The sequence below is a fragment of the Aythya ferina genome (assembly GCF_964211825.1).
Source record: "Aythya ferina genome assembly, chromosome: 2".
Classification (NCBI taxonomy): domain Eukaryota; kingdom Metazoa; phylum Chordata; class Aves; order Anseriformes; family Anatidae; genus Aythya; species Aythya ferina.
The window spans coordinates 51,704,449-51,724,490 of NC_140297.1; the positions used below are offsets into that span (position 1 = coordinate 51,704,449).

The 20,042-nt window shown below is 41.6% G+C and overlaps 1 long non-coding RNA gene across 1 annotated transcript in view; it reads right to left on the reverse strand.

Annotated features, from left to right (window-relative positions):
• The window catches only part of LOC311431964, a 78,843-nt gene extending 66,533 nt beyond the window's left edge, over positions 1-12,310 (reverse strand). Inside the window, exon 1 of the long non-coding RNA XR_014689730.1 lies at positions 12,199-12,310. This is a non-coding gene — a long non-coding RNA (uncharacterized lncRNA). The remainder of the gene's footprint in view (positions 1-12,198) is intronic.
• Between the last annotated feature and the right edge of the window lie 7,732 nt (positions 12,311-20,042).

Below are 20,042 nucleotides of genomic sequence, written 5' to 3' on the forward strand. Positions count from 1 at the left end.
GGATCAGACCACTAATTCACGTACAGGATAAGACAACTGCCAAATTATTATACTACAAAGAGAAGATCTTCAGACACCTGTCATCCTGATGAAAGCAGCACCATCAACTGACCTTTGCCGGTTCAAGGTCGATAATGAGACAAGTCAGGCAGGAAGAGCAGCGTGGGCTGACTCCATTAACGCTGGCTGTGTGCACACTCAGTAGCGCTGCGTCTCCTGTCAATTAGTGTGGGTAAACTAGGGACTGCTGATTGCCAGAGACATGGCATAGCGAGCTGCTGTTACCTTTACTTCTACACCCTGCTGCATTTTAATTAGCTCCGGTCCCCTGACTATTTCTTCAGAGCTTCATTACTGCCGTCTTCAAGAAACTCAAGGCAAGCCTTTTACATCGCACATCGCTAATGAGAAGAAATGCGAGCATCCGCACAATGGAGCTTGGTAATGCTGGACAGTCTGCATGCCCGCCTGAGAGCGTGTGAAGATTTAAGGGCTCCTTACTGTAACACAGCATAAACATCCCTCAGAGATGGCAAAAATTAGAACGAGTCGGAGCCCACAAGGGAAGGTGTTCCCAAAATGACACAAAACACAGGATGGAAAAACAGCGCGTGGTCCATGATGTGCACAGGTGAACGTGCATGCCTGCTGAAGGTGTCATTTCAGTAATGAGTACTGCAGACCACCCACATAGGCTACAGCTCGATAGCATGAGGTGCCCCCCACGGGACACTGCTCTGCCCCAAGCAGCCCACGTAGAAGCCGCACCTAGGGCAGCCATGTGCGTTAGCAGATGAAGGAGTCTGAGCATCACTCAAGTCTTTCCCCAGGTTTCAAGTGGCACACCACAGCTTTCCAACTGAAAGCTAGTTTGTGTGGGTTTTGCTGTCTTTTTAGCTTTTTTTTTTTTCAGTCATGTTGATAGTATCAGCATAGTCACACTCATTTGCCTTGAGTTTCAATCATATTTGAAGCAAATTGCGATAGACAATTGCTGTCTTTAGAGCAGAGCACTGACCAGACCAGCTCCCGAATAGCTCCAGGTTAAAATATCGCAGTCTGTACAGCTTTCCCCTCACAACGCGCAGATGTGCTTGGCGCAGGTCAGCTCGGCTGAGAGTACCAGTGAGGGATTCACATCGATGTTCTGAGTCCAATTCTCGGTCCTGTTCTGTTCTTCCAGCTTCACCAGCTGACAACTCCCTCAACATATGGGAGGGCCTGTTGCTAATGCTTGGCTCAGGCATCTACAGATCCCAGTTATAGCTCAATATTAATATTGCCTGAGTCCCACTCCCACCCTCTGTGACCACCAGTACTCATTCACTCCTCACAGCAATAGCTGTTTTAATTAACTTCTCTCATACGTCACTTGTGCCCTTACAGACATGCAGCTAATGAGCCAGCAAACCTACGTTAGGATTGTTTTCCTCATTTAACACTGGCATCTCGTAGATGTAACAAAAAGTTGTCATGAGAGTGCACTTGCTGGAGATGTGATGATGGAGTTGTGGGCTGTTCTGAAGACATTCTGTTTTTTTACATGTCTTCAGCATTGTTTGGACCAGAGGCATTGTGGGAAAAGAAATTAAGAGTGTATGAGTGTTTTGGATAGACCAGACTTTTTGCTGACAGTCCTTTTATCCACAAATGAAAGACAGGTCTCCCTCAGCTCAATGGCTACCTTTACTCCTTTAGAAGAAAAGGTTCCTCAGAACAATTTTTCTCAGGGAAAAGATCCTTTTGAGTTAGAGATCCACCTTTCTGTGGTGGCTATCACGTCCTGTGCTTAGACCTAGAGAAGGCTGAGTTTTGAAGGGGCTTCAAAAACCTTTCAGAAATGCTGCTTCTGAGCATGCACCAGCATCATCTACCATCCTTTAGGCGACTGCCCTTACAACGAGCCCGTCCTCCTGAAGGGGATGTTCCTGTGACTGTGAACCAGAGGGAGGAAATCAAACCCAGAGGAGCTGGCTGGCTGCAGGGGAAAACTCACATCATCCTGTTATCCCGTAAGGAAGTGGTATGGGACCATGCCTCTCTGGGGAGCCCGTGGCCTTTGCAAACTGACCGCATGACCTCCAGGGCTGCGCAACTTCATCCTGCTGCTTGTCACAGAGTTGTTCCTGTAACAGCATGCTCTGGCCCCAAAATATATTTCCATTAACCAGAAAAACAATCTCTTGTCCCCATGCCTTCTGTCCTCTTTATACTTCCTTTTAACGACTAAGAAAATAACGTTTTGCACCCAAGCATAAAATATGGTTTGTACAGAAACATACGATCAAAACGGGGGTTGTTCTTCTAAAGTGGCTCTATCTGATGAGGCTTTTCTTTTCCCTAAAACAAGAGCCTGCTGTCATCAGCCACACAGCCGTGTGTGCTGCCCCAAAGCAAACTAGAAAAAAATGAGTCCTTTCTTAAGGGAAATAGGCATTATCCAGAAAAGAAGGGACACCCAGCACTCCTTCTCCTTCTATTCCTCACCCACAAGCGGTCAAATTGCTTCAGTGTTCACGCTGTGCCATCTAACAAATGCTTGTTGGCCACCTGTGTGGTTATCTTTAAAACAGTAACTTTAAAAAACACCCACCAGCATCCAAACATATGGATATGTGCCTGAGGGCTGAATACATTCTGTACGTACAGCTATTCCCATGCCTGATGCAGTCTGATACTCTATCTATGCTGTTTCAGGAGCACCTCCCTATGTACTCCTCCAGGCTTTTACACAGTGGTTTGGGATCAGCTGTGGGTACCACCTTGTAGCCACACACTAAATTCACTTTATTGTTTCATTGCTGGTGCTTAATTGTGCTGTTCTGACTGAAAAAAATACAGTTAACACAAATGATGTGCATTTCAAAGGAAATGCAGAAAAATCTTATAGATGACAGCAAAAATTGGATGCGTTGCAGTTACCACATGAGAGCACCACTTCACAAATCTCTCAGGAGAGCACGTGAAGCCACTTTTACCAACTCAGGCTGTTCTATTAGAAATCTCTTATATTTATTTTTTGTAATGCTCTAGCTATGTATGCCATGAGGAGTTTGCAAACATAAGCTGTAAGGCTCAAAACCAGAAGGAAACTACCTTGGGATCCCAAAATGCTGTTACGTTTTTTGTTTGTTTGTTTTGTACAGACTCACAGTTTGGGGGAGTGCATCCAGTTGTCCACTGCAGAGGACGATGCATTACTTTTTAAATGACCATGTTAGCATAAGGCCTCTTGGACTTGAAAACAATGAAGTAGGTCTAGAATTCAGACCTTCATTCACCCTCTCCTCTCTACAGGTGACAGGATTGCTGCCCAGAAAAGTACTTTTTTTCCATGCTCATTGACATTTTTTCCATGAAGACAAACTGAAAATTATGTCACCAATAACACTAAGCCTATTTCTTTCTCCACAGAATTGACGTATATCTTCAAAGGGGAGAAATTCTCAAAAATATTTTTGCAACATACTTTATAGAAAGTCAAAAAGACAGTATTTCTGACATGTATGTCATTAAAAATGAAAAGAGTTGGTATGGAAATATTGCTGAAGTGTCTCGAGGGAGGTGCTAATTTGCTGACTCGCTTTCCCCCGAGGGGTAGGCAAGATTTACCATGGCCTGGCAAGGCAGAAGACCTAGATTTTGCAGCACCTCAGGTCTTCAAGGGAGGATGTTTCCTAGAGGAAGATCTAGGACAAGACAATTCAAGCTGTAGGAAGCACACAGACTCCTCAGGCACCTGCACTGAAGTGCAGTGGTAGCCTTTCAGAGTTGAAATAATTTCCCTTTTGCCTCAACTGCTTCATCTGATCCCAGGCATTATTCAAAATTCTGTTTTTCCCTCTGTTTTTCCAATTGTTTTAAACAAAAGTGTGGAAAAAAATCACTCACATTTGCACATTTTTTTAAATTTTTTTAATTTTATTTTTTTTTACTTTTCCCACACTTCCTTAGACCAGAGTTACTGGCAAGCCAGGTAGCTGGCAAAGGACTTCCCTGCTTCTCTTTCCTGAAGCAAACTGCAATGATGCACATCATGTATCACAGGATAGCCCAATAACCTTACTATGAAAGGCCAAGAAGTATTCAAAGCAAATTTCCCAATATCTGTCCAGATTGTACTGTATTGTGTACAGACATACAGCAACATCCCCTTCCCTGAAGCACCAGCCAGTAGGACCCCCAGGACCTGGGCTGCCCCTCTCCAGCTACTTTTCCCAAGGAGAGGCATCCTGCAGCATTTTAAGCTCCATATGTAGGTAACAATGTTGGATGTCTGTCACACATCATGACTCACTTTGGGGCTCTGGCACATCCCGAAGTCTGCTCAGAAATGCCTGCCTGTCACTCTGTCTCTCCTCTGTTTGGCTGACAGCTTGGTAAGGGTCTGGGCTGATAAATGGAAGATAGCACAGAGACGGCAGCATCCAACCATAGGTACCTACTGTGCCTATAAAGACAGACATGCATAGAGGGCTTTCTTCTCCATCATAATTAAAGTCTATTTTTGTTCTCAAAGTAAGTAGCAACTGAGGTAAAAAAAAAAAAAAAAAAAAAAAAAAAAAAAAAAAAGCCATGGTATGCAGGTGTCTAGAAAAGCAAAATAACAAGATTTTTTAAAGCATGTTGGTACCTACTGCCCTTTAGAAATAAGCTGACAAGAAAAGCAGAAGAAAAACAAAGTAATGCTGATCAAAATAAAGGAAGAGAAGGATTTAGGGATTTATGTTTGCCCAGTAGTCAGCTACATAAATTGCCTGTGAATGAGGGTTTAAAATGTTCTAAAATGTTTTTGAGGCATATCTAGGCTTGCTTATTTGTCAGGGAATAATATTTATGCCTTTCTATCTGTCCTGTACTAAATCACCCAAAACAGACTGTAATGCTGCTAGTAAAGCCATATGAATCCAAAAAAAGAGTAGGAGCAGAAGAAAACATCGCCAGTAAGAAAGGAAAATAAAAGGCATGGATGGGTTCTGAATCTGAGAGTAGTTCCTGCAAAACGACAAATCACAAAATGCACGTCAAAAAAGCAGGAGGAAAAAAACATCTAGTGTGGTAACTGCTGTGTGTCCATAAGAGATTTATACCAGGAGTCTCTCAAGTACCAGCGTTATCTGTCTGCTAGGAGCACGGGAATGTTTACGAAACACAAACTGTTAGCAACATCTCTCCATACATAGACCCAAAGATGAGAGAGACCAAATGGAAACCCATATGGCTTTTTGTTTCTCCCAACGTTTACCAAATACCCCTGAGGACAGAGCCAGGAAATAAGCAAATGCAGCACTTTTGAAAAATAATTAATAAAATAAAATAAAATAAAATAAAATAAAATAAAATAAAATAAAATAAAATAAAATAAAATAAAATAAAATAAAATAAAATCATAAGAAGAAGACAGAAGCTGATAAAAGCTGGCCTAAACTCAAGAGATTCAGGACCAGGTTGTGACCATCACCTTGCAGCTTGGTACTGTGCTATGGAGGCTTACCCCTGGGCTCCCAGCTCTGTGTGTGGCTTTTCCTCAGCAGTTCTTTCCCCCTGCACCCCAAACCAGGAACAGCTCAGAGGATGAGCCATGACTGAGCAGACTTTCACAGGCCAGGCTGTAAGTAAACCAGTACTTTGCTGACCATCAGATTTGCTCCATCTGCCCCCAGCAGTGGTGAAGGTAAAAAGCAGCCCAAAAAATACAAATGTGTTAAAAATATAATATGTGTTAAAAATACAAAGCATAATTCAGGGTACTAATTTCCCTACCTCAGCCACTGAAATGAAAATAGGTGTACACTGCAAGGTGTACACTGCAAATATCACTTCCTTGCTGTCAGGTTAAAAACAGCTTCAAAATTTTTGTTCAAGACATGTTCTAGCAATGAGAATTTTGCTAGATGAAAGACTAGGTACAGATCATCGTGTTCTGCTTTTTCTAAACTCACATAAATTACCATGGAGGATTTCCATTGGCTTCAACTTCTGCCTGTGCTGGTGTGCTACAAAGAAGGACTCTATGGCTTTAAAGTTGCTGTGGGAACTAACATGTTAAATTTACCCTAAGAGCAATGTGTGTAAAAGGAATCTCCTTGGTGCCTCTCTTCCCTTGAGACAAGGTAGCTACATCCACAGATTGTAGTCTCCCCAAAAATAAAATAATGAAAAAAAATGCTGAAAGCTATCAAAAATGGTTAAATCAGCAGGAAATGAGAAGAAAAAAAAAAAAAGAGAGAGAGAGAGAGAGAGAGACCTCTACACCTAGCAGCACTCACTAGGTAAAGTGAGAACGGAATGTCTCCATTCTTTTACTCCCCATTAAAATGTGCTTGTGCCCCCCTACTGACCAACTTATTTGATTTATATCTTTTGCTGGATAGGCTTCTGTTATAATCTCTGGGAAATCAAGAATAAAAGTCCACTTGGTCTCCTGGGCCTTGGCAGAATTATTTTAAATTCAGCAGAGCAGGGAAGAAGGAGAAAGGTTTTCATTTTCTGTTTCAGTCTTGGATATTCCTTTAGTATACGGCAACCCTGCATGGTTTCAAACATGCTCATTAGGTGCAGAGCTAAAGGTAGCTATAATTAAATGCAATTTTCCATCTACTGCCAAGGTGCATAGGTTTCCAGGGAGCCAGCTCCTTGTCACCTTTTCTGCGTACTTGTGGCTAAATATGAATATTAATGAACTCTCAGTTCTCCTCACCCTCCCTTTCCCAATTTATTCACAACTATTCTGTCTTTCTGCAATGAAAGAAGAAAAAAAAAAAAAAAAAAAAAAAAAGGCAAAATATAATTAGCTTCTCTATGAGCCCTCAGTCTGCTCTGGCATATCAGTGGCTGAGCTTCCCACTTTGCCAGTGGACAACATACTGACAAAGAAAAGGATCTTTAATAAGATGGGGTTTTGATTATCTTCAGCAGCCCTGACAAGCTTCAGAGAGCCCTGGAATGAAAACAAGATTTCTTGTTCATGTTTCTAGCCATGCCATTCAGAGAAGATGTCCCCATGTCCAAAAATAAACATTTTACCCAACTTGAGTCACAACATTTCTTAATTGAAAATCAGCAAACTCTCAGGGGGAGTGAAGACAGAGAATTTGGTCTAAAACTACCGGTGCTAATAAGAATAACGATGTCTCCCCTCTACCAGCCATCGCTCCTCTAGAGCTTGCAAATTAGCTTTAAAAATGGATGTGAATCTGTAATAATCAAGCCCTGTCCTTAGTACAGCCTGCCAACACTGCACACATCAGCTCTCACTCGCCTCTCACCATCCCAGGCAAGGCAAAGCCACCATGCTAGGCCGCAATGATCCCAAAACATTCACAGTTGCACTCACTGGCCTGGCCAGGGGCTGCCACCACACCCAGAACATCAGGCCTCCCCTTCCTCGGTCTGCTCACCTCTCCTGGGCCATGTCACTGCAGAAATAGGTCAAGTCCTGCTGACTCCTTGGTGCCCAACCTGCTGAGCACCAGGGCTTGGCACAGCAAGAGCTCCCATTTCCTATCTCCACCCCCCCCAAAAAAAGACTTGCCACAACAACAGCTGTGTTGACCCTCAAAACATGACAATTTATCACTCATGCCCAGCTGAGTTACACAGGCTGGTTGATACCACGCACAGGTACACTGCCAGCATGCTCCAAGCTTGGGCAAATATCACCGCACCTTCTACTCTAAAAACACACTCCTTTTTTCACACATACCCCTTCCCTCCAAAAGACACAAGCTTGCATGGAGCCTGTCCGGGTTTGAATCAAAGTGCATTCCCCAAAATACAAGACAAGAAGCTGATTCTAGCCTTCTCCAAATTATTTTATTTCACAAATTATTTCAGTTCGACTGTGTTCACACCTCTGTGGTGTTTACTGACTTAAAACATGCTGGCAAATGTGTTTACTGAAGAAACATTCCCTACACCGGCAAATTTCAGGCAAATATTTGTGGTAAGCAATTTTCAAAACTGCAAACCCAAATATTTATCCCAGAAGAAGGATGCTACAAATCCAGTCAAAGAACAGAAACATACCATGTAACCTCTGTCTCCAGTCAGCTGGAAGGGCGTCCAGCAGATCTGTGGACAAAGAATCCTTCAGAGAGATGCTGGGAGTGCTTGATAAAACCCTGACGTGTTTACGGGCAAATCAAGACCCAAAGGGGAAGAAGGACAAAGTTTATGAAGCATGCAACTCATTGCAATCATTTGATCAGCGTACCCATCACGTTTGCTGGGCAGGGGAGCACACTCTTGGCTTGACACAACTCCAGCAAGGTCTGGGTAAAATGCAGTGTATTCCTCTCTGTTTGTTTGGCAAATGAATAGCAGCAGTACTCACTCCGGACAGCATTTTACAGGCTATACCCTTAGAAGCAGAGGCAGCTGGTGGTGGCCACCAGGCCTCAATTAGATATGAAAATATCACTTTGGTGGAAAGTCGTACATATCTGCAAAAACAGCCTTACGCCTGCATAAACCAAAGGAGAAAAAGGTAGCTTAGGAGGCAAATCTTATACTAAACCCAAGCCAAGCATCTATAATATATGTTTTGTTTGGTATTTACACAGAATCTATCTGAAAACGAAGGTGCCTTTAGTTGCCAAGGGTAGCAGATGTGTTTTCTGGAAACTACTGCCAAAAAAGCAAGTTAAGAAAGGGGGAGAAGTGGAGAGGGAAGTTCAGCTTCTTCAGCACGGAGAGTTTGGTGTCTGAATATGCTATGTCAACCCACTCACAATAAAATTTAAAACATTTAACCCAAACTGCTGAGACTGCAGCTGACTGTTTCCAATCTCACTGATAGCACAGCAATCAAACTTCAGCCACAGGGCTCAGCCTTCCTGACAGGTACATTTGCCCACCATCTGCAAGTGGCATGTGGGACATGCCAGAAGACTGACTGCAGGCCAAGCCTGAGAATCTGCAAGGGCAGAGTCGGCTCAATGACCATGTTACAAAGAAACTGGGCAGCTTGGGAGACCCAACGAGCCGGTCGTGGCCCAACTGGCCCTCCCCCATGCTGTTTCTCCGACGCCCACCATGGGTGTGAGGGCTTGACCAAGCTGTGGCACACCACCCTCCAAGCAATGCACAGCTCCTTCGAATTCAGCACCTTGATGAAGCCACAAGAGGAAGACTGTGTGGCCCCTGGCCTGGTACAAGAGCTGTGCTGTTCTCTTAAAAGCAAAGGATTTTATCTTTATCTCAGCTTTTCCATCTTTCATGACCTAAAATTTCATTCTCTAAGCACTTCCTTGAAGATGTTTTAGGCAGAACTACACATAAAGAAGCCTAAATGGCTGACAAAAGATCAATAGCATTTTTCCCAATGAGACCTATGGATACTGTATTTTTAATGTGTACTTTTAACCTCTTTCTGACTCCTCATCTCAGTGACTACCACACAACATATGGTTCTAGCAGTCAAAAGAATTAAGCAAATATCTAAGAAGATAATGAAGCAGTAAAATCTACGCTAGAGATTAAATTCTCTAGAAACCTGTAAATAAGGGGAAAAGATTTAAAATGGTGCTTCACTGCAAATAGGAAAAGAAACAGAAGACAGTTTTGTTTTAAAGTTGCTGCGTATCTGAAGAGACTGAAATTGTAGAAGAATTTGTCATTTATGTAAGGCACAGGTGTCAATCTTTAAAAACTGAGAGGGCTCACTGATCCTTGGCAAAGGAACAGGAGATGATGGGTACCAGCAGCAAAACACTCTGTCAGAGTCTGCTGGGGAAACGAGCTTTTAGGGTGCAGTGAGAGTTTGCCAAACTCCCCATGGGGAGGAGGCAGAGCCTGGCCTGAAACAACCTTGAATGATAGACAGCGATCTGAGCCCTGCAGTTAGCCATGGTGCTGCGTCCCCTACAGGGAAACCACCTGGACCAATGCATAGCAGAAAACATCACCAAGTCTCCTTGGACAACATGTGGCTGCATGCTGCCCATGTGCTGTGGCCCCCTGGGAGGCACAAGCACACACACATCTTTCTGAAGATTTTCCAGTTACACATTTGCACAGTTGTTGTGTTGCACAGAAATTCATGTGACACAGCACTGACCTAACTTTGTCAAGATGGAGAAGGGAAAACCTCAGCATCTGACTGATCTAAGAGCAACACAAACTTCCCTAGTGGAATGTCATAGAAACAAGATTTAAGCCCCTGATAAAGTCTCCCAACATTGTAAAGCCTTCCATATATTAATAAGCTTAATTATTTGTGAGTCTCTCTGGAGCCTAATCATTAATGCACTGTAATTAATGCAAATGCCAGTCACTATGGCTGCATCAATATTACCTGCTGAGATATATATCAGAGTCTGGAGGACATGGGGAATTGTGGTATAGACCATGGCTTTCACTGGGCCTGGGTTTCCCTTGCAGAGGTCAGTACACACTTGGGCATCACCCTAAAAAATACATGCTCCCAGGCTCAGGAACCAAGACAGGCTGCTGCATCCGATAGTGTACTGTGAGTAAGGACAGAAAACCTCATCAACCGCCTTACAAGCCAGTGCAGAATGGTGGACTCTCAAAGCACTTTCTGTCGGAGGCTGGTTACAGGAATAAAATGGAGACCATTCATATTCTTTACTGCTTCACAAGGGACGAAGAGTATTTTAAAAGGAGCAGCCTATAATGGCAGTAGCAGTAGACAGTACTTTCTGGGATTAAATTGCAAAGCAATATCTGCAGAAAACTGCAGTGGTTCAGCCTCTGTGAACTGCAGAACCCTTTCCTTTGCATGGCTCTATACTTTCCCCTCAGCCCCACCAAAGCTAATTGAAATGGACAGCACAAGCTATTCAAGAAGCTCTTATTTTCAGAGAAAGAAAAATGTCAGCAAAGACATTGATATCAGCACAATCATTTCTTCGGGTCTTTCACCCTCTTTCTCCCACCCCTGGTTATTAAATAGATCTCTCTAGCTAGGAAGTTCTTCATATAAATTCCTTACCTATACACTGCTGCTGACTGGTTGATGATGCTGTCAGCTCCCCAATGCCACGGTGTTCTTTCAGAAAAAATGTAAGTATTTTTTTCAGATGACATACTATTTAACAAAAGACAACAAACAACAAACCTCCAACTTCAGATACTGCAGAAAACCATCATCCTGTGACCAAGAACTGCAGAATGCCTGAGGTAAGAAAATACTATTTATTCTTGTAATGGATTTTATGAACAAATCAAATGAGGTGAGATGTTTCTGAAAATTTGATCATTCATCACCAAAGCCTTTTCTCATCTTGTACTCATCAGTTCTACTACCTGCCGCTGCTGGAAATATGCCCTGTACATAGAAAAAGACATAATGTGCACGCACACATACACACACACACACATTTACTCATAGGCACAGGCACACACTCCAAGCAAATGCCTGGCCTTCTTTGGAGAACAGCAGATTTATAAAAATGCAAGGAACATTTAATCAGTCATTTTTATTTGCTTTTCTTTTAATAAAAAAACCTACTCCAAATACGGAATGTGAACTATTACCTACTTTCTAAATGTTGGACTTAACTACTCTCCTCTCTTCTTTTTCCTCCATCTCGGAAATAGGCTTAATATAGCTGTACAGGATATGCACAGTATTTTTAAGGTTAGATTTTGATTTTGTCTTTCAAAATGGTAATGACTTTACAGTTACAGAGATATAAAAAAATCTCAGACGTTTGAGGAAACTAATACTTCAGTTATCAGTTAACTTATAACTTAACCTTCAGGCATTTTCTGAGGTTTTGGGAAAGATGTTGTGGCCGCAAAAAGGCGGTTTTATTCCTGGCAAACTTTGTATGTGTATATGCGTGTTTTGTATGTGAGTTTTAATGTCATGAAATACCAGAAAGAAGTTTTGGGGTTTGTGGGAATAAATTTTCTGTGTTTATGTTCATTTAAGGGAGGGTGGCCAAAAACGTCTATTCACAGAAGCTTGGCAGCAATCCCTCACAGAGACAAATAAGTACATTACAAGATAGCACTGTTCCCTTTCCACTGTGTAGCAATGTAGGATTTCACACCCTGTTCACATTGCAGAAGATTGAATGAAATTTATCAGTGCTTGAAGGGATCATTAAAAAAAGAGCAAAACCCAATCCTTGCCCTGCAGACATCTGCAGTTAGTAACTGTCTGAATCAGGAGGTGCTGTGATGGGTTCAATGGATGGAAGATATATCTGGCGAGGCCATACCTACCCTAGATTTCATTGCAGGCTGGTGTGTCTCTGCTGCTCATTGGCAGCGTGGTCTGTCCTGAAGTCAATCCATAGCTTGCCCTTGGAAGATTTCCATCAATTTTTGAATCTGGAGGCAGATGGTTTTTCTGGTTGTGGTTCCTGCAAGAGGAAAAAAAAAAAAAAAAAAAGAAAGAGTCCCAAGCTATTCTCATTTTCTTTTCACCCACCTTGGTGGCTCATAAGCAAGCAAGAAGTTAATAGAAATGGTCTTTGGCAACCTATCATCCATCATTTTCAGGCTGAATAGCACCTCACTCTGAGGAAGCAATACTGTGATTATAAATAAATTCAAAACAATGTATTTAAAATATCTTGAGGCTCTCACTCCAAAACTATCACCCAAAAATAAAACCACAGAGGTTATTTTTCTCTTCTCTCACCATATCACCTTCTCTTTTTCCTGCTGCTCTAGAAGATGTTTTTCCCACAAATTTTATTCTTCCTGTTCTCTTGCCAGCTGTTTTCCATCCCTGGCACATGTGAACTTCTTCTTGACATAATCTTACAAGTTTACTTTTCTCTCCACCTCACAGCAGTCTTAAAAGACACTCCATCAGATAGCAGTTTCCCTTCCTGGACCATTTTCAGCTATCCTGCCCCTCCAGAGCTCTCCAGAATTTGTGGCACTTAGAGGATGCATTGAGAAGCAGTTCATCTTTCTGACCTCCAAGAGAAGCCCTACAACCTCAGAGGTAATGAGAAAGCTACAAAATCTGAGAGTGAAGGCAACCTGGAGGGACATCAGAATAGGTATCTTCAACATTATTCTTCATATGTAATAAAACTGGCTTTGCTGGAAACCTCATGAAGTCTTTGCCATCTTTGTGACCTAATTTTTCATCTAATCGAGACACACAAAGATCTAAACTAAGGAAGTGTTTGGGTCTGACTCCAAAATTGGTCAGGTATTTGCAGTGATATGGCACTGTGAAATAACACAAGTGTGAAAGTCGTTTCAATGAATGAGGTAGATTTTAAAAATAATAATAAAAAATAGAACAAAACTCAGGGGTGACCATTATAATTTCCTTTAAAATCTCAAAGACTTTAACACTAATGGCTGGCTTGTTTCTAATGCACTGGGAAATAAATACATATATATATGTCTTATCACATTAGAGCAGTTTTAAGAAAATGGACCATAACATTTTTCTGGCAAATGATTTGGCTGTGAAAATATTTCTGTTGCTGTTCTCATACTGTAACAGTACCAGGCCAGCTGATCTGTTCAGAGATAATTGAAGTAGAATTTTTTTTCTTTTGTTTAAATGTAGTTCTGAAGTGGTTTCACAAGCACACTTGAATATTACCACAGTAAATGAAAGGCTATTTCTAAAATGCACATATTCCTTCCTTCCACGTGTTGGTACAAGAGCAGGAGATGGGTTTGCAAAGGCCATTCACCTTAAATTCATCCTTCCTTAGCCATGCTGAGATCGAGACTTGATCTCACAACTTTACATTATATTCAGAGCTTATAGCAAATGGGTTTAAATTTTATTTGTTTTCAGCTTCATCTCAGTTAAATAGTCTGGAATTGATCCTGTAGGTTAAAAATTTTGAATTTCAGTGTAAACCAAGTTTCCAAAGCTTTCAGCAGTATTTCAGGTCAGATAAAACAGTGACTGTTGTATCAGCATTACTACATCATCAGGTCTAGTAGGTTATTCAGCCAGTTATTCACACCAGTTACATTAGGCATACGGTTCAGCCAGAAATCAGGCAAGTTTTAATTGCTTATTACCAAATAAATAAATAAATAAATAAATAAAAGTTGCCCCTTCCTACATCCAGTAGAGGGAGAGGAAAGTGCTTCCAGAGCAGGTAATTTGAACTAACAAAGTTACGTGCAACAGTTCTCTGCTGTTTGCTGAAAACCTTGTAGCTCAGGCCCTGGATGTACACTATCTGAGGAGAATTTGTCGAAGCAGCTGGGAATAATGCACCCAGACCACCCTGCATTACTCAGAAGATGAGATTCTCTTTTGGGTACTAGAGGAAAGTTTCTCAGGACTGCCATTTTTTAGCTGAGACCGTGTTGACTGTTGTGTGGATTTTGGAGAGTCACCTCCCTCATGGCAAGTCTCCCCCCAGCAGCAGTTACTGCTGTAAAGGAATCTGCTGGCAACAGAGGTTGTATCTGTAGCAGTAAAATTCGGGATGGCCAGGACCACTCCAGGGCAGCGAGGCCAGCTGGCAGAGAACAGCCTGTGTCCATGCAACTCTCCTACCTTTCAAAATGCATCCAGGTTGGATGTTTCCACAAAAGCTTCATTTGTGGTTACTTAAAACATTTGTTCCTATTGGCACTACAGCACTACCAAGGGACAGATGGGCCGGTGGCAGGTAGCTTGGCTGACAGGCACTCAGGGATGCTCAGAGGCAGATCCCTCCTTTTAGATCTCCCAAGGCTACCTAGTGGGAGTGTGGGGAGGAGCAGCAGCAGCATTTCACTGTGCTACAGCTAGGTCTAAAGGCAACATGTGCCCAAACCCAAAGTTGATGAGCCCATCATGCAGATAAAGCTGACAGTATTAGGCACAGCATAAATATCCATACAATTTGCCTGTTTACGGGAGCTAGGGAAAAAGCAGCTCTAGGAATAAGGCTCCTCAGGACAGTGCAGGAGTACCACACATGCAAGAATGCTCTGGAAAATCCCATCAAACTGGAAGGCATCCCTTTGATTACAGGATTTGCTTATTTATTTATTTTAGGTCATCACAAAACCACACCAACCAAGGGACAGGACTTCCAAGTAACAAGCAGCCAAGACAGTACAGCTAACACTTCACAACAAAAGGTTGGTGGTCAGGGTTTAGGAAACTTGAAATCCATCTAGTTTCTTCTAAAACCTAAATCCATTAATTCCACTAAATCCATCTACTTTCTTCTACATAAGACAGCAACATGTTATATCCTGGTGCTTCTAAGAAGTTATTTTTCTTTGTTAAATGTTTCCACCAATGACCCTTGCTATTTATTCCATGAAGAACAGATTATTTAACAGCACAAGTTTATTCCTTTGTGCTGCTCCCATCATGAAAGCTCCTGAACACTAAGTTCCTGCACTTCTAAGATAGAAGTTGAGGAGCTGTGCTTGCTGATCGTTGGTAGGAAAACTCACAGGCATAAGTACAGACACAGAATCACACAACCTGTTGTTTACCATCCAACCATCCCCTGCTTTCTGCAGGTACAGCATTGCTCCTGCAGGCCTCATTGACACAGAGATCACAGGATGCAGAGAAGGAAAACACCTCAAGATGTCCCATGATGTCCCATGGTAGGAAAAACTGTATCTCAATAGTCTTCCCATTGGGCGCTTGTTTCCTTTGCTTTGGAAGGCAGTTCTTTGAAGGAGAAAGAAGCTCCAGATATTCTTGTCCAGTTCCTCTCTTTTTTTTTTTTTTTTTGGTTTTGTTTTGTTTGTTTGTTTTTTTCTTGCTTTCTAATTTTTTTTTCTGCAGTTTATGACCATCACTTCTTGTTTTGCCCACCACAGATACAGAGATCATTCCCTCCTCTTTCCACTTGAAAACTGTTATCCTGTCCCATTTCCTCCACCAGTCTATACATCCTCAGAATAAATAACCCAAATCTTTGCCTTTTTTCCCCTTAGACTGTGTCTTCAGTTCACATTTTCTAGATATCTTAATTTTGCTGTACTCCATCCTCTCCAAGTGATCTATGTCTTTCTTGAAGCGCAGTGCCTGCTACTGAACATGGAATAGCTTTATAAGCAGAAGGATTATTTTGTGTCTTTGTTGTTTACACACCTAGGATAGGCTTTCTCTTTTTCACAACAGGCTTACATTGCTCACACATGCTTAGCTAGTGACCCAACATAGTTCCTCAATCCTTTCTGAAAGAAACTATCCTATTTCTCATAGAAACCATCCTGTTTCTCATCCTATATTTAATGAATGTTTTTTTGCCCACTCACTTTTATGAGGCTCTGTGGAATTCCATCCTTTTTTTTTTTTAAGGAATTTTCTCCAATTTGTAAAAAATCACTTTTAATTCTCTTTCCCCCATTGTGCTTGCAGTCTTTCTCAGACTTGCTTTATCTTCAGCTTTACTAAGCCTCCCATGATCTGGGTCATTAAAGAGCGCATTGGATGAAACTGCATGGGGAACAGGCATTCATGCACTATTCACAGGGGGAGATTTCCAAAGAGCTGGAACCTTATCACAATTTAATGATATATATTTTGAAATTCCAGTCCCCCTTTTGACATCCACTACCGCTCTTCTAGGCTGTGAGCTTCAAATTCACTCCTACACAAAGGCTCTAATAAGATCCTAGAAAGCATTTTCTAATTGATAATGCTGAACTTCAGCCAGGCATGTGAGTCTGAGATCTTAAATTATCCTAATTCATATCTGTGTGGCTCCACACTTTGTGTGTTTACTACTAGACAATTTACATCCCTTATAGCTAACAAAAAGGTTTGGAAAGCCGGTGGCCTTCTTTCTGGTGCTCTGCATCTTCTTGCTGAATTTAAGCATTGCACTCATTGTGCATTAACTGTATATTATTTGTATCATAGAATCATACCTCACTTATTTGAATGGGACAGGCTTGCTTTTTCTCTGCTAAACTTCTTGAAACCTGAATCCCTTTGTTCGATGCAGCAGAGCTGTATACCAGGGGTCTGCAACACACAGGCAGCATGCTCCAGTGGGCTGAGAGCCAGGATCTCCCTAATTTCAACCCTAACTTTGCAATATAGAAAGTTGCACAGGTCTAGGCAGGTACTTTAGCTCCCTCCCTTGTCTTACTGCCGGCCAGCACTAAACCAACACAACAGACAATGCTGTTTCCCTTATTTTCCATCAAAGTCCAAAATTAATACCCACAGTGAGTTTCGCCCAGCTAAAAGCTCTTAACTACAATTATTCTTTCACATTTTCAGTGCATATTTACCAACAGCATCTTGGAAAGAGGCTACCAGAACTGCTGCTGGTGTAACCACGAGGCTCCATGGATAGCCAGGAGAACAGTTTGTGAAGGCATTACATTATTGAACTATCTGGTTCTGTAAATCCAACTTGATGAGATCTGCTATAAAACCAGTTTCTGCACCCTTGAGCTTTACTGCAAAACACCTGCATTTAGCCTTCCTTTTTCTACTGAGGGCACAAATATTTTAGAAGCTGAATCTCTTAATGGAATTGATGTATCAGGGAAGAGCAGGTGGATATCTTAAAAAAAAAAAAAAAAAAAAAAAAAGCAAACATATGGAAGGGAAGCAGAGGAAGGAAAGAATAGTTTCAGTAAAGAGAGTCTTTCTGTGCAATACAATACTGAAGAAATACCATGAGAAATCAACCGCAGGAAAATTAGGAGCTACAAAACTGGAGATAAAACAGAATTAGAAGTAAAAGAAGCAGAGCAGGAATACAATCTACAAGGTCAATTGATAAAATATGTAGCAAGCACTGAACCAACACCAATCAATACCGCTCAGTATGAACAGAATCACAGCCTAATAACCACATCACATCCACTTTATGGTACTATCTATCACAGCAGCAGCGGGAGGCCGTGGCAATTCCACTTTCTGCACACTCGGATGGACTGGCCTCACTCGGAGCTCCTGGTGCCGTTTCATGCCACCACAAAGGCAGCAGGGCTGCTCCACAGGCAGCAACACTACCTTTTGGCTGAGTCCACCAGAGACTTGGGACAGCAAACCTGGGATATGGGATAGGCAGGATGGTGAGAAGCTGAGCATGCAAACAGGAGGATTTGGGCCCAAAATGTTTCATTACAGTTTGCAAGGAGTGCAACACACAGATGAACATACAGGGCCTGGGGGAAAAGCAAAGAGAGGGAAGGTGCACGGAGTGCAGGGGAACATACACCACTGCATAGCTCAAGACTCATTAGAGAGGGTTTGAAAATTGGCTGGAGGACATGTGGATCTGAGACTTCATCCCACATTTTGATCTAATGTTTATAAAGACTGACTCATATTGTAATCCACTGTATCTTTCAAAAAATGCTGAAGGATCTCCTTCAAGATTTTCATAAAGAAAGACAATCATCAGCAGTTGAAAATACTGCTCAAATACTGGAATATGTACAATATAGGCTGTGGTTACTACTTATGCCTAAAAAGGATTGCTGAAGGGAAAAAAAAAAAATAATATTAATAAAAAAAAAAATCACTCTTTCTCCAGTTACCCTTATTCCAGAAAAGAATGGGATACTAAATATTGCTTTATTTATGCAAAGCCACAGAATTTCATCTATTCAGTCTAAACCCTGCTGTGAGACTGGAGGCTCTTTAGGCTACTGTCACTGCATGCCAGCACCAGGAGCGACCAGTCTGGCACGGAGAGTCTCCTCTGCCCACCATGGTGCTCACAGTGGGCAGGGCACAGGGACACGTTTCAAGGTTTCTCCTTGATTTTATCCACACCTTATTCCTGCCTTTCAGCTGGTCCAAAAAAAATAAATAAATAAATAAATCTTTTTATAAAGTTTGAGTTTCAGGTTCTTTTTGTGTTTTCTTTGTTTGTTTAGATTTTTGAATATATATTCATCGTTGTCTGACAGAATTCACAAATTCACAGTTTTGAAAATCGTGCGGGTTAACTTGTTAAAAAGAAAAACAAATGAATTTGACAAAGACTTATTGAGATGAAGAAGCCTCATATTTCAAAATGTTTAATCTCACCAAAAAGGTCTTATACCTGCTTGAAGCAAAGCCCACCAGTAAAGCAGGCTTACAGCACTCGTGAACTAGCAGAGTTCATCTTCATTTCATAACTAAATTTTCAAGAAAGATGCTGTACCATATTTTTTCACTTTCAGTAAAAATGGTACTATATAACTTATGGGACACGTTTTGAAAATACCATGTGTTGCTTGTACTGCTATCTCAGAAATGTAAAGAAATAAACCTTCCTGCATATATTTACAAAGCTGTTTGCAAGATTTTAGAGTCTAATTAATTGGAAGCTCTCCCCAAATGAGAAAATAAAGAAATCACGGGGAGATTGAGAAGCAGCACAAGAGTGGAATTATCTCAGGAAATTAATCAAAATGTGCATAACCAATTATTTGACAGATATTATTTCTCCTAATTATAGCCAGATACTACAGCTGACAGAGAGGTAAGGTGGCTTTTTACATAATAGCAAGGCACAGGACATCTGTCACCAAGATCTATTCTACAGTTAGTTCTCTTAATACCTCAATTAAGACAGTCTCAGATCAAACTCAGAGATAAATAACTCTGTACATTTCCTGTTCTGTGGCTGTGTAAGCAAATGAAGCCCACAAGCTGCTAGGTCTGGAAAATACTGTCCTGTGTGTTCACCCCCTTGTCCAGATGCAGGGAGAAGTCCAGCTGAGACTGTTATCCTGACCCATGCCCAGCTTATGCTTGCAATATGCTTTTGTGCTCACATTATCCCATGCTTTCTGAAAACACAAAACAACATTGTTGCGTTTCTAATGTCCACTATTTCACCACCCCATGTGCTGTTCTGACAACTAAGAAGTGACTTCAGAATGCTTCATTGCTGGGGGTGGCTTTGTTTTGTTTCAGAGTCATCAAACTCAGCGCAGTCCGTCAAGGTTAATTCATTACCACCACCTCTGGCAACACTTTTATGCCACTCCAAATACTGCCAAGGCATAGTTCAAACACGCACATATTTATGTTTATGCATGACCACACACATTTATATGCATGTGTATACAAATACATGCATACAAGCACAGAGACACAATTCAAATGCAGTTCCATCATGTTTTTCCTTTAAAATAATTTTAGCCAGTGGCAT